The sequence below is a fragment of the Aethina tumida genome, chromosome 3 (assembly GCF_024364675.1).
Source record: "Aethina tumida isolate Nest 87 chromosome 3, icAetTumi1.1, whole genome shotgun sequence".
Taxonomy (NCBI): Eukaryota; Metazoa; Arthropoda; class Insecta; order Coleoptera; family Nitidulidae; genus Aethina; species Aethina tumida.
In genome coordinates this window covers 25,548,108-25,566,614 of record NC_065437.1, presented here as the reverse complement: position 1 = coordinate 25,566,614, position 18,507 = coordinate 25,548,108, and the positions used below count along the sequence as shown (strand labels likewise).

The 18,507-nt window shown below is 27.6% G+C and overlaps 1 protein-coding gene across 2 annotated transcripts in view; it reads right to left on the bottom strand.

Moving 5' to 3' along the window:
• The window catches only part of LOC109594399 (FMRFamide receptor-like), a 111,308-nt gene extending 92,801 nt beyond the window's left edge, over positions 1-18,507 (bottom strand). For both annotated transcript variants that reach the window (XM_049964925.1, XM_049964924.1), the window contains exons 1-2: positions 18,278-18,507; positions 6,687-6,713 (exon numbers count right to left, since the gene is read on the bottom strand). The gene's annotated coding sequence lies outside the window, so the exon portion shown is untranslated. The remainder of the gene's footprint in view (positions 1-6,686; positions 6,714-18,277) is intronic.

Genomic DNA, 18,507 nt, shown 5'->3' with positions numbered 1-18,507 from the left:
TCACAATAATTTTTCACGAAATTTTTATAATTAAAAATTTTTTGGTTATAGAAGTGTAATAAACAGCTTGTTTAAAATAAATATCTTGAGAATCTGTAGTGAATATTTATTAATGAATAAAATGACGTAAAAGAAAATTTCCATTACAATGTTATATTTTCACGTTTCCCTTATTTAAATAAAATGGTGCCTAAAATTATAAACGAAACGCGAGACCAGAGAATTGTCCGTTTCTTTTTAGGTTAATGTGTGACCGGCTGGTAAAAAATTTCCTCACATGAAATTGGTCCCAAATGGTGCATTCATCTAATAAAATCTGCGGTTACCGGGCAACGATATCGGGATGAAAAAACTTTACGAGAAAAACTTTCCTAGATCATATTCCCTCAGTAAGTAAAAATGAAGAAAATTGAATATCATCAGATGTTACGGTTAATTGGATTAAATTTTAACTGGAACATTTAAATGAACAATTTCGTGGAAACGTTCCTGCGAATAAACTTGTTAATCCTATAATGCGATTATTTATGAATGTCCGAACTGCTTGGCAATGGCCTCCAATACTACAAACTAGAGCATCACCCACATTCTTATTGTAACGTATTTAATTAAATGAGCTGTTCTGGCGTTTTAAAATAATTGTAACCTATTTTTCAAGAGTTCTAAAAATATAAAACTGACAAAATATACGACTTTCTGATGGCTCAGTTACAAATATGTATTTTTATTTCAATACCTGCAGCTTCCTTTCGGCGAGGCAAAGGAATTTATACGGCACAGGTGGCTTTGATCAACAAATATGTTGGATTAAATGCCGTGACCCTTTTTAAAATCACAAAACGGGGTCAATTTCGTTTGAAGTCGCGTTCCAATTATGGTCGACACGCATGCATTGTTTTATTGGGTCCGTATACACGCATGTGAGAGACATTAGGCACAGTCTGAGGGCACAATTATTCATTTCGCAGTTGATATCTTTGCCAATAACAGACGGTAATGGAAATTAACAATCTATTGGCAGATATTGGCTCGTAATTCATTCGTATTCTACTGGGATTTGATGACTTTACAACCATATTGCGTTATATACAAGTTCTTTGTACTAAACTGATCGAAAAATGTTAAGCACGTAACATTTTTCGACAAAATATAAATTTGATCATACATTTTTATAGGCCCTGTACACGTTGATTATTTGTCAATAGAAACGTTAAAAAGAAAACATAAAATCTTAGACAAAAAATAACGAGGGTGAAACATGGGGTTCAGTAGATATTTAAATATTCAGTTTAAGAATTAACAACCAAAGAGACGTCATTTGTCAGTAGCTGACCTACATCGTGCTGTAGGAATGCTTCAGGTTGGTTCAAGACATGTTGATGTGTCCGCTGCATTTAATGTTGGCCACTCCGTAGTGTACAGACTCTATCATCGGTTTCTAGAGACTGGACATATGCGAGATCGGCCTAGAGAAGATCGACCAAAAGTTACATCTGACCGGGATTATTTATCAGAGGAGCACGAGCGGACCCAATAAGAAACTGCATACTTCTCAGATAAGACCTGATTTTGGCTACCGAGCGTCATATAAGCCCAAAAATAGTTTCATATTAGTTAAATGTAGGAGAACATTGTTGAACATTATCATTATTAGATTTTTTGACGACAACGCCAGACAACACTAACCTAGGGTTGTCCCCAACCTCTTAGAAAATGCTCCAATTGAGCGTCTGTCCTTACCAGCCTTGTGGTCTGATCTGAATTGCGTTGAACATGACTGAGATGTGCTTGGAAGATAATTGGTTGCTCACCAGCACCGTGTTCATAGTGTCAGATAATTAAGACAACTTCTTCAAGAATTATGGGATGCTTTGGATCAAAATTATGAAAAGAAGTATGCCACGTAGGGTATAAGCTGTCATAGGAAGCAGAAGCGAAATTACTAGTTGCCTTTGGTTTAATTACTTATTGATATTTATTTCTTCTATTACAATTCGATTATTACAATTTTAATTTTTAATAAGTTTACTTCTAAAATAAGGCAATATGGTTAACTTTTTGCGGACAGACGAATGGACTTAGTATATGACTAAAGCTTAATTTCATATTTACGACCATTGAAAACAGCATTATATTCAGGTCCTACACAGAACTGCAATCACAACACAACCACATGTGTTATTGTAACATAAACCTTGTTGTATAAAAACAGGACTTCACAATCAGCTGTAACGTGGTATAGTATATACAAGAGAAATTCCAAATATTTCGAATTTATGTTTCCGTCTCGCCAATGCAAACACAAGCATTCCAGTATTTGGAATTGGCATGAAAAAACGCGTAAATGAAACATGTTTTGTTCCACAAAGTTGCAGGGAAATGTTGAAAAAAAGATAAAATTTAATCGTTCTGTTTTTGTATTTTGAATCGGTTAGCCACAATCCGATGGAGGAATATCATTGTGTGGTTTGGGGTAACGAAAAAGTTTCTTTTTGCGATGCAGGAATTAAACATTGATTTTCGTACAAAAGCAGACAAAATAAAATGGCATTGTTGAATTCGGTGAAATTAAAACACCTTTCAATTATCAAGTATCGATTTTGTAAATTAAGCCACTTGACTAATTGAAGTGTTTCAGCTTTTCCATTCTCGATTGTGCTGAAATTAATCTTGACGTAATTGCGGACGCTGAAGGATTTTGTTAGAAAGCATATAACTTACAGAAAAATTGGAAACGTCCTAAAAACAATCAGGCAAAACTAGTTTCGCAACACTTTGAAATTTTGCGGTGAACCAATTACAATTTTGATGTAGAAGTTTCAAGGAACTAAATATGTTTCATCCCGGTTATACAAACGGAAACTTTCTTTATTATTTACTTTACAAGACGAAAATAACAAATTAATTTAATTTGCAAAATAAGCTCCAGTTCCAGAAACTCGTAGTTTTTTTAATTATTTAACATAAAAAAATGTGAACGACTGAACACTGAAGTCAAATTATGAAATAATTTTTATATTCTCAACGCGTTTCATTCAAATCAGTTTTAATTGGATTATATGAAATCGAACCGCGAATATTCCTTTTTAATGAACAACGTTCCAAATTATAAAAACTAATTACACCCAAGCTATTTTCGCCAGAACTACTCAAGCACAAAAATCAATGCGCAAAACTTATCTAATCTGTTTTGTACGACAAACTTGGATGATTTAAATATAAGTCGGACTCTGTGCGAACGAAAATATGAATGTTAGACAGCTCACTCTATATTTGGAACTTATTTGCATATTGTTTTGTACTTATAAACCCATTAGACGACGTTAAAAGATTGATCTGACGTGTGATTCGAATGAAACGTGTTTACCATTTTATTTTTATTATATATAGTATATTTTATATACTATAAAACTTTAAAATAATAATAACTTTCTTAAAAATAATTTCTGATAAACTATATGATCAACAGTTTTTTTGTCAATGTTTGTGGATATGAAGAAAGTTTTGATCTCCTTTTTGAAATTCGTTTATTATGTAAAAAAATGAACAAAGACAAAAATAAATGTTTCATTTCCCATATCCATCTTACCTTTAATTTAATTTTAATTTAACGATAAGTTTGTATTGCTTTTTGACATTCGAATTATCCAATTATCGATTTTCTTTCGATTCATTCGAATTTTTTTTTCGTAGCTGCCACTTTGCCAGTTTCTAATAAGCAAAAGATCTCTTGTAAATAATCGATTTAAATTCGATTTAGATTTAAGATTTAAGAGCAATGAAAGACTATAAAGTAAAAAGTAAAAAAATAATTTTGTCCACTGAAAAATAAAAAAAAAATGTAATTTCTTAAAGAATAAAGTTAGATTCATCAGATGGAAAGTGGACACAAAAATAACAGAAAAAATCAACATTATAGGTAAATTGTTAATATATTTTATTAAGTTGCCACAATTATGACCACTACTATAAGCATTATTAAATATCAAAAATATTTTTTCGTTCAACCTATTATTAGACTTCAAAATACAAAGATAGATAAGGTAATTTAGGAAGTCTTTCATAAAAGTTCCTATAATTACCCATCGTTGAACTCTCTTAAATTAATCCCGATGGAATCTAATTAATAATTGATCATCTCTAGCATGATTTCATCTTAAATAAACGTTCTTAAAAATTTTTAATTTAAATTTAACTAATTAATAATGTAAATTACCGAAAGCTTTTCAAACTTAATCGCTGACCAGCTTAGACCCAAATCCCGACTAATTAACCATTTATAAATTTAAAGTGGATAGATTTAGGTTATACTATATATTCGAAAGCTCGCAAGTACTAAAAGTTTAATGCTTGATGAATACTAATCCAATTATTAATATACATCTATTTAGCCATTTCCATGAAAACTCTCCCTAAATAATTAATAATTTTTAGTTAATTCTCGCTTTTACAATCATATATAATCCAACATTTATTATTATCGTTAAATCTTTACGTAAAAACTAATTCAAATTACAAAACATATAGTTTCTGATGGTTATGATTTATTAATGTTGTTTGATGGCTAAATTAATTAATTAAAATTAACTATTAGCATCAATTTAACCGTGATAGTTTATTATATTGATTAAATTTTGTTTGAATTTCATTATGTGGATTAATTATAAGCGATTAAAAACCATACTATTTACTTAAAACTAAATTTAAATTATTTTGATTATTAATCAGAATATATTAGGAATCAATAATCAATACCATGTTTTCAACGCCATGACGTCAATTAATATTTCTCTATCATAAAATTAGCCTTTCTAATGTTGGTATAACTAGTAACATATTACTGTTTTGTCCCCAGTATGAAACTTTCATTTTTTTAATAAAACGTATTTATTATTTTAATTTAACATTTCACATCGTGGATTATTAATTTTTAAATTAGAAATTAATGATTGAAAATACGATGTATAACAAAAAACAAATAATTAATTAATATATTATTAATAATTTGAATTCATTCAATTCCATTAAGTTATATAAACTAAATTTAAACCTAATTTATTAAAAAAAGTTGCAAAAAATACGGAAAATAGATTCATTTTCGATTTCATGTATAACGTCCTTTATGTACATTCTATAAAGAACACTTCCAGTCTTTTATCGTAAGTAATTGATTACAGCATCGTGCAGCAGGGGATGATTTACCTCATTGTTTATGCATTAGTAATTTCCATGGAAAGCAGTTGGGCAAGTGATTAATTATTACCCTATCAGTAAAAATCAACTAAAACGGAGTGCTGCAAGTGGAACAGTTTTGTGCCCCTTGCGTTTATTAAATTATAATTTCCGCCTCTGCCGCCACTTATTTCCATTTGCACACGAGTTAATCAATCATTTTATGTATTTGCATTGGGCGCATATTTGAAACGTTCATTGGTTTTTTTGGGGATAACGTGTTTGCAAAGATCTTTTCATATTTTAGACCGGACGAATTTTCCATGACCAAGAGCGTAAACATGCACGTGAGCTGAAAAAGTCGGTGTTCATTTAAAATGCATATCATCGCAGAATGTAATCTTGGGTGTGCTTCGGAGCTTCCATACAGTGGCGGTGTAAAACTCCTTCGTACCAGGAAATTATTTTCAAGCGTCAAAAGAATATGTTCTTAATAAAATTGAATTTAGATATCGAGTATCATTTTAAAATATGGAATGCGTAAATAAATTTTGTTTGCATTCAAATTTTGTTTGTTAAAAAAAAAACTTACATCGATATATGAAAAAATTAGTTTTAAAATAAAAAGCTGTTTATCCAAACCAATTTTACTACAAAATCAATAGACAAAATAATTGAAACAAATTTTATAAAGAGCAAATAACAAAAATGTGAATTTCTCAGAAATAAATTTTACGATAAATTAGATTTTAAGAAAAAATAAAAGGTTTTTGCTAATTTAATAATCACTGTTACCACCCCTAGTAGCAATGCAAGCACGAATTCGTCGCATTTATATTTTTCGCTTTTTATTCACCACTAATTTTTTATCATTAAATCAATTCTTTCTTATAAATACTGGATGATTCCATGATGGTTGTGTGTATTTAAACGGTTCTAGTCAAAGGTAAGTTGGTTAACGTAGTTTGTATATGAAAATATAGGTATTTTCATTTGTGCTCCACAGGTTTTCCTAAAAATAAACAAATGCGCCTAAATTATACTCTCGTAGACCAAGACTAAATAAACGTATTCATTCTATAATTTTTGGAATTCGTCCAATTAAAATACGAATCTATTTTTAAGTAAAATATTTTTTTTTAATCACATAATTTATATTTAATATGTTTATTTTCATGTAACCTCTAGTCTTATCGAGGTCTGAATTGGAATAAAGCTTCGTCCCTGAAATTGGTACACGAACAAAAACAAAAAAAGGCAATTCTTTCTCGGTTATATCAGCACACACAAAATTAAATCTAATTCATCAATCCAACCGAATACGCGACAAATAAAATGTCAAGTACACTCATCCCCCGCAATTTAATACAAATACAAATTTACAAACATTGAGCAATAAACACAATTAGTCCTACAATAGAAACCGGCGCGCGATGTTTAAATGCCTGTTGAAAGACCCGCATTATTGTCAACCTGAATTTGATAATACGTAACATTTCCAATTTAATACTTACCGAGTTTACATAGTTGTTCAATTAGACCTGCAACCAAAAAACAAACATGTAGTTAATTGGAATGGATTACGGAAATTTGCTTTGGTTAATTTTGATTTGTGTCAGAACTAGAAACAGAATAAAAAATGTTGATATTTATTTTTACCTGCCAAATTTTATAAATTATTTATTTAATTATTTATTTATTTATTTATTTATTATTTTCAAAATTTAAATGATTATTTTTTAAGTTAATATTTCAAATATTGTAAATTTAATTCTTAATTATATTTATTTAATTAATAATTTATTTTTATTTTTTAAGCTTATATTACAAATTTTATAAATACCAAATAAAGATTTATATTTTTTTAATTTAAATGGTTATTTTTAATTTTTTAGGTTAATATTTTAAATATTATATATAAATATCAATAGCCTTTTTCAAGCTTAATATTTCGCCTATTACAAATTCAAAATAAAAAATTTATTATTTTTTTAATTAGTATTTCACATTTTATAAATTTAAAATGGTTATTATTTCTGTATAATATATTTATTTATACATAATTTTATAAATTTTAATAAAAATTATTTTTTTTTTAATTTAATTGTTTGTTTTTAATTTTTTAAATTTAATTTTTATTTTTTTAATTTAATTGTCATTCTTAATATTTCGAATGTTATAAAATTAAAATTAATATTTTTAACTTTACAAGCTGCATATTTCAAAAATTATGAATATATGAAATATTTTTTTATTTAATTGTTTATTACTAATTTTTCAAGCAAATTAATTATTTAAATAATTAATTTAATTTAATTACGTCTTTTCAATTTTTTAATCTTAATATTTCAAATATTACAAATTTTAATCAATATTTTTTAATTTAATTGTTCGTATTTAATATTTCAAACGTTATAAATTTATGAAGTATTTTATTATTTAATTGTTTAAAGTTTAAAAATTTAAAATTACAATTTTATTTGTTTATTTTTTTTTAATTTAAATAAGTATTTTCAATTTCTTAATATTTCAAGTATTACAAATTTAAAAAAAAAAATTATTTAATTATTTATTTTTTTAATTCAATTGTTCATTTTTTAAGGTGTATATTTCAAGTATTATGAATTTATGAAGTATTTTTTTAATTGTTTATTACTAATTTCTCGAGCTTAATATTTAAATTTATAAATTTATTATATTTTTTTAATTTAAATGATTATTTTCAGTTTTTTGAGCTTAATATTTCAAATATTATAAATTTAAAATAACATTTTTTTATTTTTTAAGTTTAACAATTTTATTTAATTTCTTTAATTTAATTGTTTATTCTTAATATTTCAAATGTAATACTTAAAATAACATTTTTTTTTAAATTAATTATTTATTATTATTTTTTAATTTAATTGTTCAGATTTAAATTTCAGATAATCACAAAATTATTTTTATTCATACTCGATTTGGATTCAATGACGTTTTTTTACTAAAAAAAAACTTTTGCATCATTTTTATCAGATCTGACGTAAAGTCTACATAAAAAGTGTGTAAAATCTATTGACAAAACTAACTTCAGAAACAGAATTTATATATTTCGTTCTCACTTGTTTAGTCTCTCTTGAAACTGACAAGAAATCGTTCACATACTCGAAAAGTATACAAAGATTTTTTTCCTTTACAATAATATTAATAGCTTACAGTTTTTTAAAATCAATTAATTCCTTCAAAATTTATTAATACTACAACAAAAACAGAATGTCATATCCAATTTGAGTATGAACAAAAATAAATTTCAGTTTTCAAGTTTCATTCTCAAGAGTTAAATACCATGGATACATTAAAGTGGTACCCCTATAACAAGCTTGCTGTACATACAAATATGTACCTTTTAATATTGTGAAACTGAATTACTCCCACTATAATTCCTAAGCAAGGACAATGAAATATCGAATTACACGGTCAGGTGGACATATGCAATCAGCTGTATACTTTGAATGTACCTAATTAAAAGCATACAGATCATAAAGTGTGGATTTAATTGGCCTCTATGATAATTGCTTTATAAACAGCTGTCAATGCAAAAATTGAACTAGTAACGTAATTATAGTGCGTGTGGTGAAATCCAAGTATTTAATACTGTAAAATGGAGCAATTGAAATATATTTATCTATCGGCGATCATAATTAACAAATATACTCTTTCACGACAACATAATAGAATATATCCAGTATTAAGGCATAGATTGTTACATCAATATGACTAACAAGACGTCACCACTCAAACTTGATCATCGATCATCTTCCATACCTAATGTCATCACTTTCGAAAACTTAATGCCGCGTTGTATTAGATTAACTCTTCATTAGCCGTACTAAAGGCGGCATCAATTGCTTTTGAGTGATTCAACTACAGGAACGTGTTTATTTATAAAAATTCGAATGGAAGCCACAAAAACCGCTGTCAGAAATAGTATCACGAATAGTTTGGTGCATTATAGAATGTTTATTAATAACTCGCCGAAAATATCTTTTTGAACTTGTTAATTAATGAAACAGGTGCTAATAAGAACAGCTTATATTAATTGGGTTAAAATATAATATTTGTCACAATCATGCTAAATATTAATAATAATTTGAACTAATATTTCACTAAGCCGACGAATTATCCGCCAAAAAATTAGAAACGCATCTGTTAACTGAAATTAACATCGTTTCCGATGTCAGCTTAGTGTTGATAACAATCTTGAAACAACTTAAAGTTAATTACTAAAAAAACTGAATGAATAATTGCTTAATACACTTTTTGACGAAAAAAATCCTTTGATAAAACACTTTTTTCAACCTCAATCAACCTGTGACTCTTTTACAAGTCCATGTTCCACCTTAATTATCAACACTGCTTTTACTTTGTTTTTATAAAAGGGAATAATTTTAAAGTCCCGCCAAAGGTACAGCACGATGACTTGGTACATTTTCCGAGGTCACTTCTGATTTACAAAAGTTTTCTTATTTGAAGTTGTTCATTAACAACTTGCTTAATTAGTATAAAAACTATATTATATTAACAGAGAAACAAGTCTTTCAATTAGTCAAATTTATATTTTAATCTTCCTGCAGTACATCTAAACCAAACTGCTCTTTTACACTGAATGCACGTACAGAAAATTCAAATGTATTGAGGACTCATTTGTAAAAAAGTTGTTGAATTACCTTTGGAAAACGTGGTTTATTAGCTTTTTTGCCCTAAAGCCATTAACGCTTTTGAAATTCATTTGAGGAATGTTTGAATTTCAACAAATTCCACCCAAATTAATTCTATTGTCAGTCGAGTGCATTGTTCACAAACAAAAAAGTATGTGCGATTTTTATAGACTAACTCTGGTTATTAGTAAGTGTTACTGTAATCACTTGGTTTTGATATTTGTGATGAATTTAATTAAAATCCATTTAATTGGAAAACTTGATGTTTTTTGAATGAATCAATACTATAATACTTATCAAAGATTATCCAAGAATCTAATAATCAGTTCTAATTATAAATCTAGACCGGCAATGAAACTTTATGTGTATGTTTATTTTAATACTTTGCAAACAAGTTAGCCAGAATAATTATGTAGTTTGTGTCAAGATTAAGTGCTTAGTTAAGACTGTGCATATGCAACACAAATTCATCTCATGAGTTTACAAATTCTTCGATTATCGTTGCAAACTTTCCTTATGATCCAGATGTTCTGCTTTGAATCTCTCACCTTTGTAAGTTAAATGAAACTATCATAAACATAGTTCGTAAGAAACAAAGTTATCCTGTTCTAACAATCACTAGATTTGTCTTACCACATAACAATTTTCTGAAAATGAACAAGATCGAATAAACTTGTTAGTTTTTTTGCACATTTAATTTACAAAACAGAACAATTAACAAGTTTGAGATCTAATTCCTAATGAGATTAGATTAAGTACATTCGAAAATCTTAAACACTAATTTAATCCTGTTCGAGAAAGTTGTAAACTTTATTAGTCTTGTGAGTGATTAAATAATATTTCGGCTGTCCCCCTGATAAATTCACAAGGATCTGTACGCTAATTAACACTAACCCTTATTGTGTGTAATCTTAAACTGAAACTTTAGTAAACCTACATATATTTGACATTTTAAGTAAAAATTTATTCAATGGTAGATTGTAATACATATTCATTAACTGATGTATAATAAGAAAAACTCTAATTAATATAAAGCCACCCTCAATTTCTTAATCATCATTAATCAGCATATTTTCTTTCTAAAAAAAGCAATAGAGATAAAATTACGTTATATTCTTATCCACATATTTCTCAAAGTCATTGTAAAAAGATGTCTAGTAAATACGGCTTACTCAACATTAATACCTCAGAAAACATTTTTTGTTCTTAATTACCAAAAAAACGTGCTCATTTACGTCTAAAGAGCGGATATTAGGGGCAATTAGGTCTCACGGAGAAAATTTGTTAACCAACGTAGTGGGATTGGTCGAATTAGGGTTTCGATGGTGGAAATTCCTTTAACACTTTTAAAAAATGTAACTCACAAATTACTGATTAATTAGTTTTATTAATATTAATAGTAATATAAAAAAAGTAATGATAGTAACACATGTTTACTGATATTGTGAAATTTCACACGTACGCCTTGATTTTCAGGGGTAAAATTGTTGACCAATGACATATTTGACTGTTATTTATTTATTATTAAATTATAGAAAAATATAGGAAAAAAAGAAAAAGATCAATGTTTTAAACACTTTATCAGTGACTATGAAAAGTTGAATTCGAAATATATAAGTATATTTAAATTAGTGAAACTAAAAACAATATTTATACTTACCTTTTATCAGCTATATATAATTAATTTAAAATAAAAAGAATAAGTATTGTAGTATTTTTATCTTCTGTTCATGGAAGTAATAACGTTGACAATCCCATTCTTAGTAAAGAATTCTAAATAATATTCATAACTTTAAATAATTCATCTGAGTTTTGAAATTTGTCTGAATGAGCTTTCCTCACTTTAAAATTTATCATATCTCAAAGACTTGTTAGATGGGGACTTTGGGCTGGCCACTTCGTAAGATTATTGGAAGCAAAAAAGTCTTTTACAACTTTGACTGTATCATTATTGTGCTGGAAAATGGACAAAGCTTCATTTCTCTCAGCTCACGACAGCATTCAATTGATAAGCTTATGGTACTGAGAAACACCCCTAAATGTGAATATTTACATTTAGGGGTGTTTCACAGATTCACACACTGTCACTTTTACATGCTTGTACAATCTTCCGATCGTCAGGATTGTTGGTTTTTCTCGGTCGTTCAAGTTTAGGAAGTACTACTACACTTCCCCTAGTGTTAGAAGCTCGAACTGTTCAATACTTCCACTTAAATTTAATTGCGAAGCAATTAAAATTTGTGTAAGTCCCGATCTGTACTTGGAGACATTAAGATTTTTAATATCCAACAAAACTCGTCCTGCAGGTAAACTACTAAAGATAAACTAAAATTAAATGATTTACAACGATGTTGCTTTACTTTTGAGTGTTCAATAAATAAATAAATTCATAAAAAGTATAAAAACGGTTTGTATTTAGATTCAATCAAGTTATAAGGTACTATCTGACAAAAATATGGTTGTTTGATAACATCCTCTTTGCATGTTTTTATTAATAATATGTGTGTATATGAGGCACATTACTCAATCATTATAAATTAGAAAATTTGGAAATGAAATAAAAATTACTTTTATATTTATGTCCAACCACCTAAAAATGTCAACTATAACTTTGAAAGCTTTCAGAATTTCAAAAACGTGGCTTAAACAAAAAATTTATATTATCATTTTCGAGTCACATAAAAATTTTTGTAGTAAAAATTTTTACAGTAAATTTACACGTGATACCTTTGTTCCTGTAAACTTATGTAATTAATGTTATTCATTTTAATATCATATGAAATAGTTTTAATGAAAATGTGCACTTTCTTGATGATTTATGACCTGTTATCAAAACCAGATCGTTTTGATAACACATCGCTAAGGATTAGTTAGCATTTACATTCGAACTCATCGTTGGGAAGGATTCCTGCAGTTCAATAACGTGCAAATCAAACCCCTCAACGGTATACCAACCGGAAAGCTAAACGTGACATACATTTTCAGATCAATTAGTGCATATGAGATTCCTTTTCAGTTGCATTTAATTTACACAGCCGTGTTATTGCTTTTGCGGTTGTATAATAAAATGAAATTAATAATATAATAAAATTACATTTACACGTTACCTACCTGTAGCTCGGTAAAGTCGTTTATAACGAATGTCTGGTTTACAGCAAGATGAAACATTAAACACAAGTTCATTAACTGATATGCAGTCATAAATGTTATCAATCATGAAGCAGTGTAGAAACGTTACTGAATATGCAAACCATCATGTCAAACTTCTAATTGCACAATTTGCATAATAAGGAAAGTATAGATTTTCAATAAATCCTGTTACTCCGTAACTACACTCAAAGTTAGATTGAGGTGCATTCTGAAAATTAATTTGTCATTTCGAAAACGATACGATTTTCTAAACAAGCAGTTACTCGAATTTTATTCTACTAAATAAAGGTTATCAAATTATGATTATTATTATGATAAAAATTTTTCTTAAATTGTTAAATTTTTATTTTCAAACATTTCGACTAAACTACTGTACAAATTTATATTAAAGATTATTTCTTCATTGGTGGGTGTAATTTTAATATAAATTTAATATTTAATAGTTACTTTATGGATGAATAACAAATATTGTTTGTGTTTTTACGCTTACTCAGACACCGCATACAACTAGTTTTTCCATGTTATTCAATTTCTTTCAGTTAATTAACTCCAAACACGACGGATATAAAAAAAAGTAATGGAAGGCTTTTTCTGAGCAACCAATATTTATTTCCAATGCCACGATTCCTTTAAGAAATTGAGTTAATTGATTTAAATTGAAGCTACCATCCTTTTAATTAATAAAAATTGAAAATTAAATAAGCACTTAAAAAATTAATTAGTTAAAATTAATATGGTTGAAAACTTACCGATTATTTTAAGCAATAATCCGCCTCCGCTAATTTATTAAATGTGTATAATATACATAAAAAATACTTTGAATATTTATAATATACAGTAGTGGCCATAATTAAGGTAACTTATTAAAATATTTATGTCTAGTTTAATAAAGAAAAATATATATATAACCTTTTATAGAGTAAGAATATAGTTCTTTTTATAATACTTTATAAAACAACAATAATAATATTAAATTATTTACTCAGTTATGGCTAAAATATTTAATATTTTTTAAAATTGCTATAATAATAACCACTACCGTATATGACTCACTTTAACTTAACCGATTTTAAACATTTATCTCTACGAACACGTTTTTTTAGTATTACATCACAAAATTATTTTGTTACTATTAATTTTGATTAATAAAATAACTTTATGTGACTGCAACCTTTTAAACATGCCTGCGATACGAAGGACGTAGAAATAAACTTTCATTTAATGCCGACCTTTTTAATCCTAACGAAACAGTTTTATTGCATTTTTATTGCTAGTCAAGCTAGTGTTTGTTAACTTAGGACCGCTGTGGACACCACAAAAAAAATGCTTGAAGAATTGACATAAAATAACATAAAATATTTTTTCAATACAAGTTATGTTGCCACTGCAATGCGGAGATCAAATCCAATAAAGCCAGCATTTTTGTCTTAACTCGATGTCACAATAAGAAATTTTTTTTAGGGAAATTTTACGCAAAAAAGGGTACCGTAGAATATTATATTGTTTCATTGACATGCGGCCCTTCGCTTTTCAATAAAGTGGCTCGTGATAAATATGACAGCTTTGCAACCACTGTCAACGACGCAGAAAACGCAAAAGCGGTGGAAAAATATGTTTTGACTCCTTTCATGTGTGAAAAACGTTTGAAATAAAATGCGGAGTAGGTATAGATAAAATTATTACTTTACGGATACGTATGGATTTGAAGGGTGGCTCAAAGGAAAGTGATTTGGAATAAACAGGATGTTAACTGCTTAAGTGAGCCAAAAAACTTCATCACACCGCATAATTCTTTTTCAAGAAAAATCATTAAAATAGGTAAATTTAGAATGTTAATTTTTGTTAGTTAGGAATACAAAAAAAAAACAAACAACTAGTAGCGTTAATGAACTCCATATTTATAGATCAAAGAGCCTGATCTTATCATTAGGGTTCTTAAAATACTTCCGTGTTAAGAAATGTGGAGCTTAAGAATGATAAAAAATCAACACGATACTCCGAATAAACAAAAAAATATATTCATTTTCTTAAACTTATACTAGTGGTCAACTTTTTTTAAAATTGTAGCCATATTTTTTTTATTTAATGTGAACTGTAAAATATATTAAGTTAATATAATTGTTTTATACAGTAATATAAAAACTTCTATATTCTTATTCAATAAAATGTAACATATATTTTTCGGTATTGTGCTGGACATAAATATAGCAACTGTAATTTTGAAAGGGATTTATAATTATTAAATCTGAATTATTTTGTTTAATATTAACACTTTCTATAATATTCTTTTTGTGTTATATTTTTTTTAACCACCTCTCTTAATTTCACGGTCTTGGTATTTTTTCTTATAGTTTCACTTCGACCAATGAATAATTAATTATAATAAGCAAAAGAACGCTAGTAAATAATTTATTTAAATTCTTAGAGAGAAATAAAAGACCATAAATTAAAAAGTTACTATAATTTTGTCCAATGAAAAAAGTACGCAATTTTATAAAGAATATAATTTATACTATAATTATTACTGTTTTACTTATGAAACTCATTAAAGTTCCGCAAATTTTATTTAAAATGTCTTATGTGTGGTTATCAGAAGTCCACAGGAAAAGAATTATTGCTCTGTTAGAACAAGGCATGTCGTAGAGAGAAATTGCACGAGCAGTTGGGAACCCTAAAAAAAAGCTCACCAGAAGACGTGAAAGAATTTATTGGTAAAAAGCCCCATTTGATTCCCATTGGACAATCACTAATCGGTCAAAGGTGCCTTTTTCCTATTTATGCAGGATATTGCTCCTCCACATGCCAGCAGAGTTGCCAAAAATCGTTTGGAAATGGACGGTGTAACCGAATTAGAATGGCCTTCTTGTTCGCCGGATCTTAATCTCATTGAGGACTTATGGGATAACTTTAAAAGAAGAATTTGAACTCGGACTATCGAAATATCCCGGACAACACAGAACAACTTATACCAATAACTTTAGAAGAATTAGGAAATGTTCCTCAAGAAAACATTAATAATTCGTTCTCGCATTGCTGCTAGATAATTAGGATTAATAAAAATCCATCTATTTTTTATTAAAATCTAATTTATCGTAAAATTTATTTTCAGAGAAATTCACATTTTTGTTATTTGCTCTATATAAAATTTGTTTTGATCATTTTATCTATAGTTATGCAGTAAAATTGTATAAACAGCTTTTTATTTTAAACATACATTTTTCCCAATGAAACACAAATTTTAATGGTAAGGTATATAATAAAAAGCAAATTTTTTACAATCACAATTAATAAATGCTAATAAACAGGATGATGATGATAAGGAAAACATCTTCAGAATTGATGGAAATTGAAAATATCCGGTTTTATAAAGCACTTTTTGACCGGGAGTTCATGAAATATTCAACGTTCTTACCCTATGGCATTCCAATTTCAGAAGAATAAATTCCGAATTAGGCCGCTTAAAATCCTATTTGGATTCATCAGGAAAATCAAATAAAATAAATATTTATAATTGTTTAGACTTTCAATTTTAGCTCGTTATTTACCAATAACCAAAAACAAAGATAACTGTTATTTAAAACAATTTGTATTAATGGAAATTCATTTTTTTCTCAATTAGTACATTATGTTTTTTATTGTGGACACTTTATTAATTATTGATGGTAAATATATATTTAAGGAATAATTGCAATAACAACTATAGTTTTTATAATTACCCTCGCAAACACTATTATAAAATATAGACATAATTAGCCCCAATCAATATAAAATTACAAAAGAATTATTTACTTTAATTAGATACAATAAACATTTACGTTTAAACCCATTTAATAATAGGTTGCTATCTTTCAATTACGTATTCCAATTCCTATTAATATTTACATATACGTATTAGAGGTTCTCCCAACTCTTTAGTCATATTGAAAAGTCAATTGTGAATCCAAAATGTAACAATAGAAGGAAGTTTACATCAATTTTTCTCTAGTATGATTTATATAATACAGAATAAACTTAAGGTACCCCACGCAAATACCTTCGAAGTTTTATTTCAGCAATTTTATTTACGTAAAAATTGTATTTTTATCACCCAAGATGCACGTTGTTAAATAAATTGGACAATTACTCCTGATTCCATCCCATTTGTCAGTGTATGCATTTCCGGGTAAATTACATCGACCTTCGATATTCCTTCCTCGGATCCCTTGGGATATGTTTCTGTTTAATCCAGATTCATCGATTTGGTCAGATCGTTATTTGCTAGATTTAAGAGTATAAGTTTGTGAAGGTGTTTATCTTACATAAGGAACTTACTTTTATTTTAGATTAATAAATTTCAGTTGATCATAAGCTTTAATTAAAACCAATGTCCGTTTAATGAAACATCAAAGAAGATCCCGTTTTTTTAACTTTTTACAACATTTTGTATCAAATGACTTTAAATTTTAATTGGTCAGGAGGAAGATGAAAAAACTGTTCAATTCTTACCTTAATTAAAATCTATGTCCATTTAATCAAACATCAAAGAATAAGTTCTTGTATTCTTTTCAGTTTTATAGAATGGTGTGTATCGAGAGACATAAAAGCTTGGCTCTTTTAATTGGGGTGTAATCTTCATCTTAGATTTGTTTACTGATATTTTAAACAATTATTAATATTTTTAAAAAGTACAATATGACCTTCCATAAACAATGTCACCGAAATAAATTCTTTAATAAACCTGCTTAATTACTTTGGTAATTTTTTGTGATATGTTAAATGTAGTTTTTGTTTGATAAAAATATTGTTTATAGTGGTGATATTATGTCACAAAATTGTTAATTAACAAGTGACAGTTAAAGTGCTTCCATAAAATAAATTTGCTATTAATATACGTAAAACATGTTCCAGAGATAGCGCAAAATAATAAAAATTTATAATTGATTTAAATTTATCTCTTCTGAACAGAACAATGTTTACACAAAAGTACATTGAACACAACCTTGTTATGATTTATTTCTCAATAGAACAACACTATTTTCTATTATTTATGTATTTTAGAATTAAAGTGATAAAACTATTTAATTAAGTTGCAGTATCTTGCGTTTTAATGTATAATCCTTGTAATTAGTTCATTCACAGTCCTTGAAAGGTATTTAAATTAAACATTTATCAAAAAAAACCTTATGCAAATTTTTTATTTCAATAAAAACTTGTTAACTATTTATAAAAAGCATCAATAAATTACTAATTATCAAAGAAAATTGAACCCATTAGGGACTTACCAAAAAGAACACAGTCGAAACCACTGAATTTAAGTGAAAATTAAATTACAATCATGTCACAAAAACAAACAGAAAAAAAACAACAACCACAGCCCCCTGTCCCCACAGACGTCCACCAAAATGAATAACCACTGTAGAAAATTTTCGAAAATAAAAATTAAAAAACTCGTAAATGACTCGAATCTCGTATAAACACGCACGACGCGACGCGCTACTCGCAGGAACCCATG